This window comes from Bombina bombina, chromosome 3, assembly GCF_027579735.1.
Source record: "Bombina bombina isolate aBomBom1 chromosome 3, aBomBom1.pri, whole genome shotgun sequence".
NCBI classification, from domain to species: Eukaryota; Metazoa; Chordata; class Amphibia; order Anura; family Bombinatoridae; genus Bombina; species Bombina bombina.
The window spans coordinates 134,787,994-134,810,370 of NC_069501.1; positions in this window are offsets into that span (position 1 = coordinate 134,787,994).

Consider the following 22,377-nt stretch of genomic DNA (forward strand, 5'->3'; position numbering starts at 1 on the left):
CCAGGCTGGACTTGAATCATGGAAATTAATACAATTACACATCTTGGATTTTCATGTCCCTTTAAGAGAGAAGGATAATTAAAGATTCTTGATTATATCCTGAAATTATATATTGGATTGTAATTGCATAAACCATCCCATTCAATACATCAAAGTATGGACTAGACAATTCATTAACAGTGACATTGTCAAATAAAGATATTTAATATTAAAGGGACACTGAACACAAAATGTGTCTTTTGTGATTCAGGTAGAGTAAGCAATATTAATAAACTTTAACCTTTACCCTATAATCAAATTGTCTTCATTTGATTGGTATCTTTATTTGAAATGCCAGAATGTAACTTTATATGCCGGCACATTTTTGGTGAACAACCTGTGTTGTTCTTGCTGATTGGTGGATACATTCACCCACCAATAAACAAGTGCTTTCCATGGTTCTGAACCCCAAAATAGCTTAGCTGCCTTAGTTTTCAAAGAAAGAAAGCAAGAGAAAGAGGACAAATTGATAATATTAGTAATTTTGAAAGTTGCTTAAAATTGCATGCTCTATCTGAATCATGAAATCAAAAACTTGGGTTTAGTGTCCCTTTAAAAAATAATATCTTGGGGGGCGGAGCCTAACTGAGCTCAAGGATGGAAGTGTGATCCGTGAGCTCTGAGCTGCAAACATTAAAAAAGTCAGCAAAACAACCTAACTTACAGCCCAAGCTGCCTGAAAGATCACAAGAGACACTTGGATGCCGAGGCGTTAGATAAAAATTCAGTGGTATATGATAATCTGAGCAGAAATGCTTCTAAAAGATGCCGGGCGTTCGCGCCGAAAACAGACTACCCTGCCTTGCAGTAATGGCGCCGGAGCTAACGCTGAACACCAAGCTGTGACATGTCGGCATAACTAGAAAGCGGTCGTCCGAACAACACACAGTGAGTACAAAAGTACCCCAGCTACAAGCGACCCGACTAACAAGGCCGGTTCAATTATCCTAAATCACGCAGATAGGCCACGTGTAAACGCCACATAAACAGACCGGGGGACAAATACATAGCCCAATGCATTACTCACAGAGGCAGGAAGTAAGATCATAGAGAGAAGATTAAGGGTCTGTAGCTCTACTCCAACCCTCAAGGACATAAAATGATCTGAGATATGTAGAAAGAAAAGCAATCTTTTTGTTTTCTGTCAAATCTATTTAGCTTATAAGGAGTATAAACAGATAGCTCATAACGACACAATCTCACATGGGGCATCTCATGTTAAATTAGAAATGATATGGCAAGCTAACTAATGTGAGACAGTAAATTAGGCTAAAACAGTCTTTAAACAAAGAAACAAGGAGAAAGAAGTACACTCCAAAATACTCCTAACAATAAGGGGTGAACAAACGACTGGAATACAGACTTGACAAGCTATACAGACACAGTGGAGAAGAGAAGGGGAAAGCAAAGAACATTACAAAAGAATTTATTAGCAAGGCAGGAAGCTGACCAATAAACTAACTTTCTTTGTACCACCAAAAGCATTCTTTTTTCTCTCTTTTACTGCGTGACCAGCTCCACATATATCAGTGAGAGATTATCGCCAAAGGAAAGATTACCCATAATTCACTCTTCTGCATTACTCTACTTCAGGTCTGGTAAATTAATATGTCACAAAGAAAGCTGGTCAAGGGGGATAAAACAAATAAAACGTCGAATATGAGCACTTTTTTCAAATCTTCAAGACTCAATAAGATCGCTGAACCAGACAACATGGATTCAGAAAGGGATTCAGATATAGAAACAGAGTCATCCTCCCTTAAGGACACTACACCGCTTACAAAAGCAGACTTTAAAGATTTAGTTTCAAAGCTAGACATAGCTGCAAATTTTGAGAAACTCTGGGGGAAGATTGACACCATGCATACAGCTGTCACATCTAGCTTAAATGACATACGAGCTGATATAACAGATCTAGGAAGCAGGATGGAAGCTCTAGAGGAGCACAGAGACACAGTGACAACCGAAATAGAAGCCTCAGCTCAGACCCTACAGATACAACAACAAGCAATTAATGAGCTACAAGACAAGGTCGATGACCTAGAAAATAGGTCGCGACGCAACAACATTAGGCTGAAAGGGGTCCCAGAAACGATAACTACCCCTGAACTCAATACATATCTACAACATCTGTTCAGAAATATCACAGGGGAATCTGAAGAATCGGTATTTGCAATTGAAAGAGCCCATAGGGCATTACGAGCTAGACCTAAGGAAGATGCTCCCCCTAGAGACGTCATCATCAAAATGTCATTCTTCCAAGAAAAAGAAAAAATCCTCAAAGCATCCAGAGATAAACCAACGTACAAATATAAAGGTAGTGTTATTCAATTCTTCCAGGACCTAAGCCTCCGCACGCTACAGAGAAGAAGCACTCTACGCCCCCTGACCTCTATATTACGTAAAAATCAAATCAAATACAGATGGGGATTCCCTTTCGCTTTACACATTCTTAAAGACAACAAAACCATCACAGTCCATGAAATTGAAGACATTTCCCCCACATGTAAGCTCCTGGGTATGGAGACCCCAAATATACCAACTGAAGAACAGCCTCACCTCCCACCGAGCACTTCTAGACGTCCAGGATGGACGAAAATAAATCGGAAAAGAGTCAAAAATTGATACAGGAAGACTCCTCAAAAGGTTTACACTTTGAAATACTGACAATGAAATAGGGGGGACCAAAGTTCATCCCTTTAACCGACAAATGGGGGTTGACAGTCTGATTCCCTTCCTGGATGGAAATCCTAAGGGTCCAATATGAAGATATAACCCTTGTAAAGATACAGAGCCCGGAATATATCTCCCCTGGTTTGATGGAGATGCCTTAAAGACAGTAATCTCCGGTTTAAATTCTATGTATGTTCAATTACATCCTGTTTTAATGTTGCTGACAATTTAGATGATAACATAAACTTCGCCTTTACTCAGCTCTAATCACCTATTCTAGGGTGATACCAGTGTTAATTAATGAATAGATTGAAAATTTATTATTGTTCATGTTATTATTTTTGTATGTTTTTTAAAAGTTTTATTTTATCTTCACTTTTTATGTTTTTTAAGGTTGCCGAGTCTACTCTACCTCCCAGGTCAGACTGCCATAGTAAGGTCCTTCTGATGGAAAAGCGCGACTCTCTGGGGTTGTATGTATTAACATCTCACGTATCTAAGTTGACAAAAGACACACACAACAAAACAACATTCCCATGACTCCAAAAATACATCTTATTTCCCATAATGTGAGGGGGTTAAACACCAACATTAAAAGACGCACAGCAATGACCCAATACCATCGTATGGGAGCCAATATTTTATTTCTTCAGGAGACCCACTTTACTAAGGACATAATCCCCAAATACTGGGCAAGAGATTTCACACAACACTATCATGCAACCACCACTTCTAAGAAAAGGGGAGTCTCGATATTGATCCACAATAGTCTAGCCTTCAAACATGAATCCACGATAACAGATAAAGAAGGTCGATACCTTATTATTAAAGGCCAATTTGGGGAAACTAAGGTCATCCTATGTAATATATATGCCCCTAATGATAACCAACATTCCTTTTTCATCCATATATCTCACCTACTTACTGAATGGTCCCAACACAAAATCATTCTAGCAGGGGACTTCAACATAACCATGACCAAATTTATAGGGAATAAAACTAAGCTCACTGCTAAACAATCTAGACACAATAGATTAGTGAACACTATTCTAGAGAATCTAGCACCACATGCGTTATATGACTCGTGGTACACACTATACGGCAAGACCCAAGACACCACTTTCTATTCAGCAGCCCACAAACAATACACGAGAATAGATTATATCTATACTAGTCAAATCTTACAACCACTTTTACAGTCATCATCGATTCAGATTTGTGTGTGGTCAGACCACTCAATACTCTCTTTACAGATGGAGGGATTTATAGACACACACAGACACAGGACTTGGACATATGACCCATCATATTTAAAAAACCCTAAACGCAAAGACAAATACATCAAATCATTATCCGAATATTGGGAATTGAACAAAGAATCCACGACTAACCCTATATCCCCCTGGGCAGCACACAAAGGGTACATGAGAGGCTTACTTATCCAGGATAAATCCAAAAGCAATAAACAACACAAAGCTCAGCTTGAACAATTATATAAAGAAATCGCAGATTTAGAAACACAACACAAAAGAACACAAAACAAGGCAATCCTCTCTACTATCACAACCAAAAGGGAAAAAGTGGCTAGTATACTGAATAACCAATCAATCAGAGCAATTCAGAGACTAAACACACATTATTACATCTATGCAAATAAACCCGACAGATACTTAGCAAACAAACTTAAAGAGAGATGTAGAGCATCTATCATCCCCTCCATTACACTAGCGAACGGCACCTCAACATCTCACCCACAGCATATAACGGACACATTTGCAGACTTCTACGGAAAACTATATGATGGTAAAAAAGTAATACATTCAGACTCCTTAAAATACCAAACAGAGAAATTTCTGAGAGAAGCAGATTTATATCTACTCACCAAAGATGACAACAATACATTAAATGCCCCAATCACGAGGGAAGAAGTCGGAAAAGTCATAAAAGAACTCAAAACAGGGAAGGCAGTGGGACCTAACGGGTTTGCAGGGGAATATTATAAAGCTTTCAAAGAAACTCTTATCCCCCACATTACAGACCTTTGTAATTTCATCATGGAGGGGCACACCATCCCAACTGACATGTTACAGGCTAAAATAGTAGTGATTCCTAAACCCGGTAAAAATCATAAATTTTGTGCAAACTTCAGACCAATATCGCTTATCAATCAGGACCTAAAAATACTGACAAAGATTCTGGCCAATAGACTAAAACACATCCTCCCAAAGCTAATACATCCAGACCAAGTGGGTTTTGTAAAAGACAGGGAAGCACCAGACAATGTACGACGATTGCTGAACATTATAGACTACGTAAGTGACGACCGAGTGCCTTCTCTGCTCCTCTCGTTGGATGCAGAGAAGGCATTCGACAGAATAGACTGGGGATACATGTTTTCAGTGTTACAACAAATGGGATTTGAAGGGACCTTCATTAAAACCTTAAACGCAATCTATTCTAACCCCACAGCCCAGGTATCTATATCAGGATATAAATCTAAGAGCTTTCCCATACTAAATGGTACAAGGCAGGGATGCCCATTATCACCCCTGCTCTTCGCGATTTGCATAGAACCCCTAGCGGCTAAAATTAGATTGGACCCAGACATCACAGGGATAAAGATCAAAGACCGGGAATATAAACTGACACTTTTCGCGGACGATATCCTCCTGACACTAACAAGGCCCCTCACATCCTTACCCAATTTATACAAATTATTGGACCATTTTTCCCAAATATCAGGGTATAAAATCAACATAGATAAATGTGAAGCACTACCCCTAGGACTCCCACAACAAACTAAAAAATCATAGATATTAACTTTGAGATAAGATGGGCCACCCACTCGCTCAAATACTTAGGAATACACCTCACACCTCAAATACACCAATTATATAAATACAATTATGAATCTCTATTTAAGGAGATAAAGAAAAACTTGAACAAATGGAAGTCACACACCTTATCATGGCTAGGCAGACTAGCTACAGTCAAAATGTCAATCCTTCCCCAGATACTATACTTATTTAGAACTTTACCCTTGAAAGTCCCATTACAAGATTTAGAAAAACTACAAAGAGACTTAGTAATTTTCATTAGAGGTAATAAAGGAGCCCGTATAGCAACTGCTTTGATAACTAAACATAGAAGCCTGGGTGGAATCGGAGCACCTAACATAGTAGAATACTATAGAGCAGCGAGATTAGCACAAACCACACTATTGGGAAGTAATGTTGAAGGGGTCATTTGGACCAACCTAGAGGCAGAGATCAGAGACACCCCTTATTCGGACGACTTACTTTGGCAAAAACAAACTAGAAGAGGTCTCATAGACAAACCAGGATTGAGGATCACACAACACACTATAGATACATGGACCTTTTTAACAAAAAGACAGAATCTATTATCTACACAAACATTAGTACACCCGATTAGATATCTACTCACCAAAGAGACACAACAAATAGTAGACAAATGGGCCAATAAAGGTCTCTATAGGGTGGCGGATTGGCTAAATGGAGGTAAACCCAAGACTTTCATCCAGATCCAAACCCAATTAGATTCAATAAAACTACATTGGTTCCAATATCTTCAAGTAAACTCCGCAATCCACAAATATATTAAAGACAGACAAGCTCATATAACCACACCCCTAGAAAGCCTACTTCAGTCTACACATAGACAGAAAGGAGCCATCTCTAAACTCTATCTACAGATACAAGCATCTCACAACTTATCAAAATCTAACTTGATTCTCAACTGGGAAAGAGATTTAGATATAAATGAAGATAAGCAATGGTGGGATGATACGTTTAATTCAGCTTGTAAAGGACTTCTAAGTGCTGACCTGAGAGAAAACACTATCAAGACAATGTTTAGGTGGTACCTCACCCCAGTGAAAACAGCTCACATGACACCCAATCATAATAGGTCCTGCTATAGAGGATGCGGGGAGGTAGGCTCATACTGCCACATGTGGTGGGAATGTGGAAGGGTGAGAGACATTTGGACTAAAACATCCAACCTGCTAAGCATAATTTTAAATGAGGATATTCAGCTAACACCATCACAAGCCCTCCTACACACTCCTTTACCCCAGTTCAATAAACAGATAAACACATTCATCAGAATCATTTGTACGGTGGTAAGATCTTGTATAGCAAAACACTGGAAGATCTCAGCACCCCCTTGGGATGAAATTCTCAATAAAATCTCTCTAACACACCGAATGTATGAATCCGCCTCACAAATATTAGACACACGAACACAATACGAAAAGACCTGGTTTTACTGGACACTGAACAGACATAGCATAAGATAGAGCAAGATAGACTTCTCCCACACTGAGGTTGTAGGAATAGACAACAGGACCTGGGAGAGAGAGACAATAAGGAATCATTCGGTAACCTAATTTTAATTTTATTTCTATTTATTTTTAGTTATTATTATTTTTTATTTCCATTTCTGATTGTATGTTCAATTGTGTTACTGTTTTTTCTTTAAGCTGTTATTAAGAAACCTACAGAATCCTCAAAGAATACAGCTTAAGTTTAGTTAATAGTTGAATTTAATTGTTGAAAAATTATAATGTTAGTCTTTACCCGAGGTATAAGAATGTGACTAATCACAGGTTATTATATTTCAGAGCATTTTTATTAGGAAAAGAGGATATAGATAATATTACGCTTAAAGAATCTCCAAGAAACAATAAACAAAGGACTCTTGAGCAAAGATAAAACAAGACATTGGACACTTTTATGAGGAGAACCTGATACCTAAACTATATACTGTAATATCACTTGTTTACCTCACCTCTTTTATAGGATCAACTAGATATAGAATGAATGTTACATAATAAGTAATGACATGTATATGATATGTGAAACCCTGTGACAATAAAAAAGATCTAAACATAAAAAATAATATCTTCATTAATCCTTACCCTGTTTTGATGAAACTATATTAATATCTAAATCACATCTTTCACTCTTGGACTACCTTTATTTATATAAGCATATTCTAACAGCACCATGATGACATAGTTTGAGAAATATCTTATGTTTTGCATTGTGATCAATATGTGTTGTGTCCTAAAACAGATTACTGTACATTGCACAAATGGATCTATGTGCCACATGGATTAGGTTCTATTTTTAACCAGTTGTTATTCAAAGTGTTGTGTGTGTCTTATTTTTAAAACAGGGATCAATAGTTATATTTATATATGCCATTGATTCATATGAGAAGAATTGGCTGTGTAATATAGTAACAAATCCAACATATGTGAAAAATATAATTTTCTTTACAATCACCTTGATGAACTAATACATTTATTGTTCATATTAGTGCTCTAATCTTCAAATTTAGAAGTATATTATTTTGAATATTTGTGACTACTGTGATTTAGTGATGTCCAAACTGTGTTCCCTAATATATTTGAATATCATTAATAGATATAGTTGTTGTGACAAGCCCAGAGGGATCCAGCAGCAATAGTGACCTGCTTTTGCAGGTTTGTGGTAAGTCCATTGACTCATTCATATGTCATTAAAGGTGTATTTTTCATAAATATTCTGATCATGATTCTGATGAAGCATTCCATTTGAATTAAAAGGATCATATACTCCTCTGATGATATATATATTCTTGTTATTCTTTTAAGATTAAGATCTCAAAGCTTCTTAGTCTACACCTTTGTGCTTCAGAACATGGCTAGCACATGTTTATATTTAGTAAATATTTAGACAACAAACATCAAGTAATACACACATGAGAACTCTTAAATATTCCATGTACTCAGCTTTTGGGAATATTTTAAAAATACAGACACTAAAATCAAATGATTAATTATCGAAAATTAAAAATCTTATTTCATTTGCATGCTCCATCAAAATGATGTGATTCCAAACTTTGGTTCTGTATCTCTTTAATGCAACATTGATGTGTGTCCTTGAGCACCAGTAACATATGTTATAATATTTTATTTTAACATGTACACAACATATTCTGTTTTACAGTTATTGCTGGAACAACATGTGAGATGGAGGAGGAAGTGGCTCCCTCGGAGTCTGATGGTACGTCAAATATATATAACATGTATTTAACATGTATTATTGTTTACAAATCATACTCTTGACAAAAAAGAAAGTCTACAGCTTTGTCCATTTAAAATATATTATTCAATTATTTTTTTAATACTCTCCTGCTCCCCTTTATATATCATGCAACATGAACATATGTTTTTAATATTGACTTAAATTTATGTATGATTTGTAAATAATGACAGACATCATGATGTCACATGCATATTCCATGCAAACCCACAATAAGCATCTTCTGATTGTACAGACAGTCATTTTTCTTCATCTGAGTGCCTAGATGCAGGCCATATCATTATGTCATCATTGTTTTGAACTTCTAAGTATACATCAAACATAATCATATTGAAATGAATTCATTTAATTTCATGATGTATGATATGTAAAAAAAATTATTAAAAAGTTATGTGTAGACCGTCCCATTTCAATCAAACAAACATCAATGTTCCTGAGAAATAAAGCATGCATTTCAGAATGTGTCTATTAATATTGGGATAACATACATTTAATCCTAATATTAAATATATATTAAAATCAAACATTAAATTTTAGATCAGATATAGAAGATTATATTCCTAATATTTACTATGAACGGTAGTATCTACTGTGTATATATTCAGAATAGTAATTTTTGGTTGCATCAAGCTTCAAATTAGTCAATTTAAGTTTACAAAGGCAATCACTGAAATAGATATGTAAATCAGGCTTTACCTGGTTTCCAAGGCTATGTGTAGTGGCCATTTAACTTTGATCATATTACACACTCCTATATTATTCAATTGTTGTATTTTCATTAAAAAAAAAACATGGGCATGTGTCGAAAAGAACTCTATTGCATTTCAATCTCAAATGCATACAGGCATCCAAAAATATTGTCCAAAAGATAAATATATTATCAAATCATAAATATTAGCACATAATGTTGACTTTGAAAAATCTGATTAGTAATGTATTTATGAAATGTTAAATGAAAAATAACAGTGAACATTCAATTGAATCTTATTCTTAATTATATTTGAGTCAAATCAATCAATAACTGAAAAAATAGTCATTATTGTGACTTTGTATAAATATTTTAGGAGAACAAGAATCCTGACTTTAAATAATGTTAATTAGTGATTTTTTGCAAGATAATAATATATTTTCATATCAAATATGTATATATATATATATATATATATATATATATATATATATATACATATATATATATGTGTTTTCTATATTTCAGATGGACCTTCCACTTATGGGCATCAAACTCCTGCCCCTCCCCAGCCAGAACACACTCCCGGCCCTTCCAACCCCTGTCCTGTACCTCCAAAAAAAGTGCCCTTGACCCCCCTCGCTGCTCTCCCCATTTTCCCACCCCTCAATCTCCCCCGGAGCGGCAAACCAATACCCCACCTCACCCCATCCCTCCCCCCACCCCATCCCTCGCCCCATCCCTCCCCCCACCCCTCTATATATATATTGGTTGTTGTTGGCTCATCCATGTGTTCATTTCTGAACGATTCGTGAATTGATGCATCTTTAACAAATGATCCCAAGATTATTAAACTGAGATAATCAATGTAAATTATGAATTTGATGGAAATAGTATCCTCTTTGTGAATCCTGAACTTAATTGTTTGTAATTCATGTCCCTTTAAGTGATGCTGACCACAATTCTTAATGAATGGATATTCATTTCTAATGTATTTTTGTCCTTTTTACATCAACATAGACATATAATATGTTTAAAACAGACTATTATTTGAATGTTGACAGCACATGTATTTCAATTTCACTTATATCTTATTGTAGTAGTCTAACAAAAGCAATCACTGCGTGTAATGTGTATATTTTAGCTGATTAATATCTTTCTCTTATTATTGTTTCTGTTTAATGATACAACAATATATTGCTATAGGTAGGCTGACCATATTTCAAGTTGAATAAGTGACACATATGATAAATGTGTCATTATTCTTATTCCAAATAAATCTTTAAACATATCTGAAAACATCCCTGACATATGTATTTCTCATGTGTCCCTTTTTTAAAGCGTAAAGATGGACACCATAGCTATAGGTAACATATAATGTATAACCAATCCCGATTTTCATAATGTATCTCGTAGCATTATTTCTCATTTAAAGGGACATGAAACACAATAATCTATTTTCTCATTTATGTATAACATATGATTTTTAAATAATTTTCTTTCCATAAATTCTCAATTTTGCTTCAGTCTTTTTGTATCATTTGTTTAAGGAGTAGCAGGGCACTACTGGTTTCTAAATGAACACATAGGTGAACCAATGACAATCGGTATATATATGTAGCCACCAATCAGCAGTTAGAACATCATATTTTTCTGCTCTTGAGATTACCTCTAAACACATTTCATCAAAAGATTAAACTTCATTTTGAAAATGAAGTTCAAATTGCAATGTCGTACATAATCGTGTAACATAAAATGCTTGCTAAATAGTTAATAATCCTCCGATTCTAATGAAATATATCCTTATTACCAACAATGGATTCTATTTCATATTACGTTATCTAGCGTGACATTCATAGATAACAATATAGCACAAACTAGTTATTAAAATATAAATACGTTTCTTATTGACATGCCAAGCTGTAAAATGAGTTCTTAGATTGGATGCTGTTTTTACGCGATCTCGGATGCGCCTTTGATTGGATGACGTTTTTACACGATCTCGGATGTGCCATGTTGTTAAGACGTCACATGCCAAGCTGTAAAATGAGTTCTTGGATTGGATGACGTTTTTACGTGATCTCAGATGCACCTTTGATTGGATGACGTTTTTACGCAATCTCGGATGCACCATGTTGCTTAAGACGTCACATGACAAGCTGTAAAATGAGTTCTTGGATTGGATGCCGTTTTTACGCGATCTTGGATGCGCCATGTTGCTTAAGACATCACATGCCAAGGTGATAAATCCGTCTGATTGGATTACGTTGTCCCGCAATATTTGATTTTGCACGTAACCCACGTTTGTGAATGAGAAGACATATTTAAAACCATGACGATTATGGATTGTGTCAATCATGTACATTGTTGAACCATAGCTGATAAAGAAAACAAAAATGTCTTTTGATGGCTGTCTCGTTGAAGAAACGAATGAAGGCAATATGTTTTTCCTGCATAATATATTTTGAGGCAAGTGCAAATCCATGAATATACTCCATCTTGTTTAATATGTTTGTCAACAATATTTTCCGTTTTATAAACAATTACTGTGTTGTGTTGAATTTTCTACATATCTAATTCCTAAAGATGCGCTTTTGTATTTGAATCAAGTAATCAATATGCATTGACCTTTATCATATGATAAATATATGTGATGCCTATTTATTCTAGATGTTATGTCCTGATCTTTTTCCTTAAAGGGACATTATGCACTCATTTTTTCTTAGCATATATGTTTTGTAGATCCATTTATATAGCCCATATATTTTACTTTTTTTTTTTTTTTTAAATGTATAGTTTTGCATATTTTTAAATACCATTGCTGTGATTTTCAGACTCCTAACCAAGCCCCAAAGTTTGATGTGAATACCGTCAGCTACCTTCTCCAGCTTGCTCCTGTATGTGTTTTAAAGGCTCTTTTCATATGCAAAAGAAGGGGGAGTGGGTAGTGTTTTATTTCCCACTTGCAATGTGGCTTTCCAGCTAACTTTTCAACAGAGCTAAACTGAGAGTTTCTAAGTAAGTCTTTAAACTGTTTTCTCATGGATTTTTATATCAGTATCTGGGCATCTTGTTCTTTATAGTAGTGTCTATTACATGCAGTTCTATGAAAATGAGTGTATACTGTCCCTTTAATATAAATGCTCAGTATTGTGTCATGTATGACTCCCACATTGTTAATCTCCAAATATATTACTGTGAGCATATATTTCTAATGTAACTCTTAAAAGGATATGAAACCATATTCCTTCTAAATGAAATGTCTTTCTTAAATAATTCAAACACGTCAAGAGAAATATGGCATACAGGCTTTGTATCCTATTCAAATATTTTCTTGTTTGAACAAGTACGTGTAGATATACCAACAATCCCTAAGGATTAGTATATGTTAGCATATGTTCTTGTTTAAAGGGACAGTCAAGTCAAGCAAAACAGTAATGATTTAAATCTCAAAAAATGAAATTTTTTTAAAAATATATAGCAAACTTTTATCACCAATTTATCTTAGTTCTCTTGATGTTTTTAGTTGATATCTAAACCTAGGAGGTACATCTGCTCATTTCTTCGAGCTTGAAGAGTGCATCTAATCTGAATGCATTTTGACCACTAGAGGGCATTATTTTTCGTGTTTCATGTAGAAAACATTGAGCTCATGCAGTATAGCTACCCTGGATTGATCAGTGATTGGCTGAAATGCCGGTCTATCAAAGAACAGAAATAAGTGTCATTTTTCAGAGGCATAGACACAAGGTTAATCACAGAAGTAAAACGTGTATTTCTCTAAGTCTTGTTTTTCCAAACTTGATAATGCGTAATAAAGTGTTTTCTTTGTAACCAACAATAATTAATGTTATGACTGTCCCTTTAAGCTGTGTTGTTGGCATCAAAACAGTGATATGCCATCATGTATAATTGTAATGGTCATTTTGTTTGAGATTAGGGAAACAGTTTGGACATCACATTACAGAAACCAATCAATTTAATCAACAAGGATAGGTATGTGATGATGTGGTCTCCACACACTTATAAAACACACTCTGCAAACAATCTGCCTCCATGGGCCCGGTCCCATAGAAGCAGATTATATACAGAGTGTGCTCCACAAGTGTAAGAAGACCACATCATCACATACCTATCCATTACACATTAAATAACTAAATATATATTAAAAAAAATTACTTCCTCTTCCTTCCCCTCTTCCCACGAGACTGAGGCTCTGGGGGGCAACTGCCCCCTCCAACGAGTTCTCATCGGAGATGTTTGGGGAAGAGGGGAAGGAGGAGTACTGTGATCACCCAGCTGAGGAGGAGATTGAGGATGAGATGGAGGAGGGTGCAGCAGCAGATGGCCCAGGATCAGATGGCTCAGCAGCAGATGGTCCAGCAGCAGATGGCCCAGCAGCAGATGGTGCGTTATGTGCCTCCTGGAGGATTTGCACTATACCTTTCAGAGTATGCAGGATCTCTCTTTGGTCTTGGCAAAGATCTTTTTGGTCTTGTCGAATCTCATTAATTGCTTCCATCAGCTGGATTCTGCTTTCCGCCTGTTCCCTCTGGGAGGCACGCATCTCTTCAAGAAAATCTCTTAATATCGGCAGCTCTGCTATCTCCTCCTGAGTAGCTGCTGGTGCAGGAGGGGCTGCTACAGGGATCTCTTCTGCAGTGGGGGCTTCTTCAGAGGATGAAGATAGAGGGATGTCTTCCATGTTTCCCCTGAGGTGGCGAGTCATCTGTACCACTCTCATACCTAGGTGAAGGAGGAGCCTGTGGGTGCTGTGCTCCCTCCTCCCCGGGCTCAGACTCTGTATATTGTGAAAAGAAAGAAATCGAGATATTAGCACAGTTCCAAATAAAGATGTAAATGCTTTTGCTTACAATAGAATTACAAAGGCAGCCTCATTAATACACTTTCATATACAACAATCAATACGATTTCCGCATTTTCAAAACCGTGTTTCTGATATATTTTATGGTCAATCTGAATGTGTTTTTGCGTTTGTTTTCAGTATGTTTAAATGCACACCTAATCTGTAGACTAGATACTAATGTGATGGCTTTTCGTGAAATGCGACTTTGCAAGGTAATTGTGAATGCGTTTACATAATAATGTCTAAAAAAGTGTAATTGCGTTAATCATATTCTTAAATACATTCTTTATTTTTGATGTTAAGAGATTTTTTAAATGAGCTTACCGGAAGATGAGAGTGGCAGGTTCCTGGTATCGACTCCTCCGATACCGACTATGGCCACCTCGGAGATGCTGGGAAGCAACATTTCCTCCCATCTGGAATATTCCACGATCATTTCAGGACCGCCACCGGTCCCTGTTAGATATTGGTTTTCCCTTGAGAGCTTTTTTGGGTTCCATTTTGCAGTCCCGGTAGCGATGCTGTATGGACTTGACATCCCTGTTATGGACCCCCACTGCATTAACGCATCCCTGATCTCCAGCCATAGCTTCCTCTTCTCCTTAGATGTGGTCTTCTGAGCCTGCAGCCTCCTAGCCCTCTCCATATAAGCCTCTATGAGGGCCTTCTTCTCATCCATAGTATATCTCATCTCCCTAGTCAGCTTGACTTTCCCCTGTGATGTGAGCCTCTGTTTCCAAGACTGTGAAGCTCTACACTGCACGTCACTGGGCCCAGCCACTTGTTCATCTTGAACAAAGTGGCCGGGTCCACTGACCGCTTCCTCCCCCCTTCCTGTCCCCCTTCCTGTCCTGTTCCTCTTCCTCTCCCTCTACCTCGACCCCTCCCCCTCTCCTGCCTAACCTCTTGCCTAACCTCCTCTACAAGCTCTTCTCTAACCTCCTGTCTGATGAGATCTAATAGCTGCGGGCTAATCTGCCCCCTATCCCCCCCTCCCGACATAGTGAATGTGCCCAAATGAAAGGGGGTCAAAATGAATAACAAAAATTAAATAAAGTGCTTCCTCACATTACCACTAACTCACTATCTCACACTACCACTAACTCACTATCTCACACTACCACTAACTCACTATCTCACACTACCACTAACTAACTCACTCTCTCACACTACCACTAACTAACTCACTCACTACCACTAAATCTCACAATACCAGTAACTCGCTAAATCTCTCTAATCTCACAAAATCCTCCAGTAACACAGTCAAAGAAGCCATGCTTGTAGTGTGCTTATATACCCTATGTAAATGTTTAATAATGTACCGGTTTGCAAAGTAAAGTATGTTCAGGTGTGCTTTGTTAGTAATTAGTATGTGTGCAATGTGTATTAGTTGTTTGAATTTGTGCATGCTCATATTGAGTATTTGTGGAATGTGTGTAATGTGATGATGTCATAGTGATCGTTTTGCATAACATTGTCCAAAAATATTATCTGTAAATGTAAATGGTGATTTGTGATGGTGTCGTATTTGTGAAGTGTTGTAAATGTTTATTTGTACTAATGTTCCGTAATCTTGAATGTGAATGTTTTGTTTGTGTATGAGTGTGCAATTCTTTTTTCATGTTGTTCTGTTCCATGTTGCAAGATCGTAAGGTATTTATGTATTCCTCTTTTAATGTAAATGTCGTTTATTCTTTTTCTTTTCCGATTGTGAATGTGTAATGCGTATGTGCTATGTTGCGTGATTGTTGTTTGTACATTTGATGTGTGTTTTTGTTGTGCATTATGTGGTATACGTAATATGACAGAGCAGTGCGTGTTTCTCGCGAGATCGAGTGTTAGCTGAAAAATCCGTGCTTCTTTAATTTATTATTGATCTCTATGGGAGAATGTTTAACGCTGCCGTGATTACGCGTACAAAATAAACGCGGTAGTTGTGTTACCGCGACGCATTATGAGGTTGTTTTGAGACTCGTCATACCAACAATACCAACAACAATCGAGCCGTAAGTTTGTATCTGAAGAGCTCCCCAGGATTTTAAAAATGCCAGAACAATATGCAAAGTTAAAGATAGAAAGAGCACACAGGATAGGCAGAGCAAGTACTAGACCACATGGTTTCAAAATAAATAGACCCATATTGATTTTCAAGACAAGACCCAGATTCTCTACTGTAAACATTAATCGTATAGAAACAGTTAGGTAATTTATGTATCATCTGTTTCCTCTATATATGGTCATTTAAGTTGAAGTGGTACCCTGGTCTTAAATATGTTGCTAATATGCAGTAATTTCCTTTTTTTTTTTTTGTCTCTCAGGGATCGCAAAACATTAAATGTATATTTTTTTTAGATGTTTAGTTTTTGCCTCTAAAAAAATCTGGTATGTAAGCGGTACTAGGGAGTTGGGTGGTGGGACGGGGAAGGGAGGATTGAGGAGGGACAGAGTTTTTTTTGTTGTTGTTGCTGCCTCTGCTGCCTCTATATATACAATTTAAATGTCATGTAATATGATTTCTTGGAATGTGGGAGGAATTGCTTCCCTGATTAAAAGAAAAAAGATAATTCTTCAGCTACGTAGGTTAAAAACTAGTATAGCATTTTTACAAGAAACACACCTTAAACAATCAGAAATTATAAAGTTAAAACAAGGTTGGGTTGGAGAAGTAATTGCTACACACTGCCACAAAAGAAAAAAGGGCGTTGCTATTTTAATGCATAAACATCTAGATTTTAAAATTCTATCCAAGGAGATAGATAAGAATGAAAGATTTATTATATTAAAAATAGAAATTTTCAAACAAATATTTGTGATATGTAACGTATACGGACCAAATAAGCTAGATAAGGAATTTTGGAACTTATTACAAAAAAAATTATTGGTGTACTCAAAAAATCGATTGATTGTGGCTCGTGATTTTAATCTAGTTTCACACACTGCAATGGATAGATCAGATAAAACTTAACAATTATCCAGAAACAGAATGTATAAAAAAGAAGCCTTAATAATGTGTTCATTTAAGAATAATTTAGGTTTAAGTGATGTTTGGAGGGTCCAACACACTATGTTTGGAGGGTCCGGACACTAAAGATTACACTTGTGAATCCAAAGCCTACAAGTCTTTTTCCAGAATAGATCTATTTTTAGCGGATCTGAGGCTGCTAGGAATAGGCATTAAAGCAGATATTAAGACATTCACTATCTCTGATCATGCTTCAATTTGTCTAAATATTCCGATTACAAAAAGCTTACCTCGGCCTGCTTCATTTTATTTCCTTAAATATCTATATTCAAACCTTAAATGTAATACTTGGCTGAACTGTAAATGGAAACTCTATGCTCAAGACAATACGAGCTATTATCAATTATTATAAAACTGGTATATTTTGGGAAGCCTCTAAGGCGGTATTGAGAGGTGAGATTAAATCATATTTAATTGCCTTAAAAAAGAAAACAAATGCAAGAGATATACAACTTACCAATCAAGTGACTAATGCATATAATGCTTATTTAGCAACCTCACAGTCAGCTGCATGACGTAGGTATACTGAAGCTAAAAAAGAAAGGGTCGTATTTATAACGCAAAGGGTTATAAATGATTCTTGCAGAAGCAACACGTTTTATTATAGATTCGGGGGAAAATCTGGAAAATACCTAGCTAACATGATACAACAAAAAAAGAGATCAATTGTACTTGAGGCAATAAAAAAAAGACCACACAAACAGATGAGATAAAGAAAATCTTCACTGAACATTTTCAAGACATATATACAGCAGATACGATCCACCACACAAATAAGGTAAACTTCTGGGAAAGTTTAAAAATACCTATATTAGAGGAGGTTAAATTAAAGGAATTAAATTCTCCAATACTAGAGGAAGAAATTGAAAATGTTATAAAAAGTATGCCACTTGATAAGGCTCCTGGCCCAGATGCTCTCCCAAATGAATATTATAAAATGTTAGCAGAAAATATTACACCCATTTTACATAAATTATTTAAAGAATAATATACTTTAGGTATAGAAATACCACCCTGTTTTATCAAATCTCTAGTGACTCTTATACAGAAAAAGGACAGGGACCCAGAGAGTGTAGATTCATATAGTCCTATATCCCTTCTAAATACAGACTACAAAATACTTTCAAGTATCTTAGCAAACCGATTAAAATTAATCTTGCCCGCATTGATACATGCAGATCAGACGGGTTTCATGAAAGATAGAAAATCAGCGATTAATATTAGAAAGGTGCTTTTGACTCTGGATTACTATTGAACAAAAAGACGAGATCCCATAAAGAATTTCGATAACGCGGTTATATCTATCGAAAAGCGTTTGACTAGATACAATGAGATCATCTTTTTACTACGTTAACTAAATTTGGGTTTAGAGAGGGATTCACCAATTTCATACAAAGACTATATGCCAAGCCAATATCTGCATTATTAATTAATAGGGAGATCTCTTAAGATATCTTATTAAGACAAGACAGGGCTATCCCTTATCACCCGCGCTATTTAATTTATCAATTGAACCTCTAGCTATCCTTTTATAAAAAAAGATACAAGTTATCTTACTAGCCACCACAGAATTACAAATTGCACTCTATGTAGACGATCTACTTTTATTTGTTAGGAATACGCAAAAAAATATACCCAACCTGTTAAGGATCCTTAAAAATTTTGGATCCTTTTCAGGCTATAGAATAAATTTCTCCAAATCAGAAATCTTATGGATTAATAAAGACCACTCTTCAGCAGAAGTCCCCTTTATGGAGGTTAAAGAATATATAAAATATTTGGGACTTAAATTTAGTTTATCACCTAATGGTTGATTCAATTTAAATTATAAGCCTTTATGGAACTATTTCAAAGAGGAATTAACAAGATGGATTCACCTCCCAATCTCTCTTTCAGGTAAAATCAAATTTATAAAAATGATAATTTTCCCTAAATTACTCTATGTTATGCAAAATCTACCTATATTTATAAAAAATAGATTTATTAAGTCTTAATAAAATGTTTAGAGAATTTCTTTGGGGCATGCGCAAGAAATCAAGATTATCATCATATAGGTTATCTCAAAGTAAATTATGGGGTGGTTTTGGTTTACCATCTATTAAGTGGTACAATTGGGTATGTATTGCGAAAATAGCCATAGACTGGATGACGACATACGGTTATTATTCTTTATGGGAATTCGAAACAAATTTTGTCAAACCATTCTCATTATGTGCATTGCTACATCTAGAAACAAAACATTTACCTAATGAAATACAAAACATGAGGTCTATGAAAAATCCAATATTAGCCTGGCATAAATTATGCACATTATGTAATATAGACCCTTATTTCTCAAGCTACCTGCCCATTACTGGTAATCCAGAGTTTATGCCAGGGGTAAATTCAATCCTGTTATATAAATGGAAAGAACAAGGTTTAGAATTTGTAGAACAGATATGGGATAAAGAATATGCACATATCAAATTGTTGGAAATTCTGAAAAATCAATTTAATAAGCAGAATAAAGATTTTTATGCATATTTGCAGGTAAGACATCTATTAGAGTCAATTAAAAGTAAATATAATATTGAGCAAGACTGGAAAGATATAAACACAGGCTTTAAGTTATATAAGAATGGTCATACATCCATATCCTATTGGTACAATATGATATTGAATAGGGTGGGTGACAAAAACCTAGATCACTTAATTCATATTTGGCAAACTAAAAGTATAGATATTATTAAGATACAAGTCACAAAAAGCTTTACCAGAGTAAACGCTCTATATCTCATGATGCAAAACCCACATCAAATTGATGAATGCTGCCTACATAACTCCACAAGAGATGTCCAGATGGTCTCAGAGTAATATATATCACTGCATGAGATGTTATCGACCAAAAGCAGACATTGCTCACTGTATCTGGTATTGTCCTAAAGTCAATAGGTCCTGGAATAAAATTTCCTATCGGTTATCTAAAATAACAAATAAAAAAAACAAGGCTTACTTTATAATAATAATTTGCGATTTATATAGCGCTTTTCTCCCTGTAAGACTCAAAGCACTTTACAAATATACTGTACCAACATAAGACATAAAAGTTAGGAGTTTCTGAAGGTCAGATAAGCGGACTGAATGCCTGATGGAAGAGGTGGGTCTTTAGCTTATTTTTAAAAGTCTGTAAGGACGGTGCCTCTCTGATTGCGCATGGTAAAGAGTTCCAGAAAGTAGGCGCAGCGTGGCAGAATGCTCTGGAGCCTGAGTTTGTCCTTATTCTTGGCACTGAGAGGAGGGATGTGTTAGCTGACCTAAGTGAACGGGATGGGATGTAGGGTGTCAGGAGCTCTTTCAGGTATTGTGAGCCTTGGTGCCACTTTCTTTGATGTCTTACTTACCCAAGAATCAAATCCTAGACTCTTAAATATTAAGTAAATTAACAATGCGATCTAATTTGGCCGGGCGATTATATTTGCAAGCTGTAAAGATAAGAAAGAACCTAGCTTTAACAAATTTATCTCTAAACTAAGACTCTAGATGATAATAGAACAGTTTGATCTTCTATCTAATCCGCAGTTAGATATAGGAAAATATTTAGAGAAATGGTATCCCTTTATTAAATCAGAACCAATAAATACTCAAAAGCAGTTGGTATATCCTTTTAAGGACACAATATATATATACAGGAAGCAGTGTTAAAGTGGATGTAAAGTCAATGCTATCGCTCAATCTCATCTTGTTTATCAATAAAAATTAACTGCACTTTAATTCATCTTTTTTTTTTTAATCTGAAATGTAATCGATATATATACTTATTTACGGTGAATTCTGTTACTTGCTTCCTCCACCCGCCTTTTTGCCCCGCATTTCTACGTTGATTGACACTCTATTAGACTAATCTTCTTTCCCACCCCGTGGCGTTCAGCCCCTTTTCGGAGACGTCACAATTTGTTTATGTGCATGCGTACCCAAACTGATGACTGATTCTGAAGTGCTGTCCACGACTCAAGCATGCGCAGAAAATTTCAGCACTCAGTTTCTTCCTGGATTCACGGAGAATAGAAAGTAAGTATCGATCCTCCTCAAAACGACAACAATTTTTCTGATACTTTTCGAAGTAATAGCGCTCTGCAGACCCTGAATTCGTATAAGTTTTAAAATAATGTTATACATTTTTATATTTCAAAATATATATTTCTTAGACTTAAAATTTTTGGCATACTAATATTAAACTTTTTATCAAAATGGATATTTATATTTACCATATTATTCAACACTTTATAGATTACGGTATGTAGTTGATGTCTTAAAAAAATATAATCTAGTTTTATATAAATTATAATCAAAGTATCAGAAAATTGGTATTATATTTTCTAACGAAACGGTATTTATGTATGTATATGCGATGTAGTAATGAAATTTCAAGAAATCCAGTGTAAAAGTTGATGTTATTGTTCAAAAAGCTTCATATTTACATATTTTAATTATACAGACCATATTAAATTTATTGTAATTATAATTATATATTATTAATTATATATTATACATTTCAAATTGTTCATATTGTGTCTTAGAACATCAATATATTTGGCATGCTATAACGACACCCTACATTATATATATGACTGTCCATTATCCTGTTACTTTCTATAAATATTTTCTAAACACCAGTGCTAGGTTTAAATACATGTTATAATCCATCACTGCTTACAAATTACTATAGTAAAGATTTAACGTTAATATTTAAAATATATTTGTTTTATAATGAAAATCAGCATTTCACTACTGGGAGCTAGCTGAACACATGATAAGAAAAAATGATAATAGTCCGATGTATCTTGCTGCCAAAAAACATCTTGCTTCTAGTAGTTCAATGCTGCAAATTATGTTCTATACATCAATTTTTCTAATCTTAAAAAATATTATGATAGTGTAATAATGTTAATGTTAGATATTAGGTGTTGATACATATATGTCTAAGTAATATAAATCA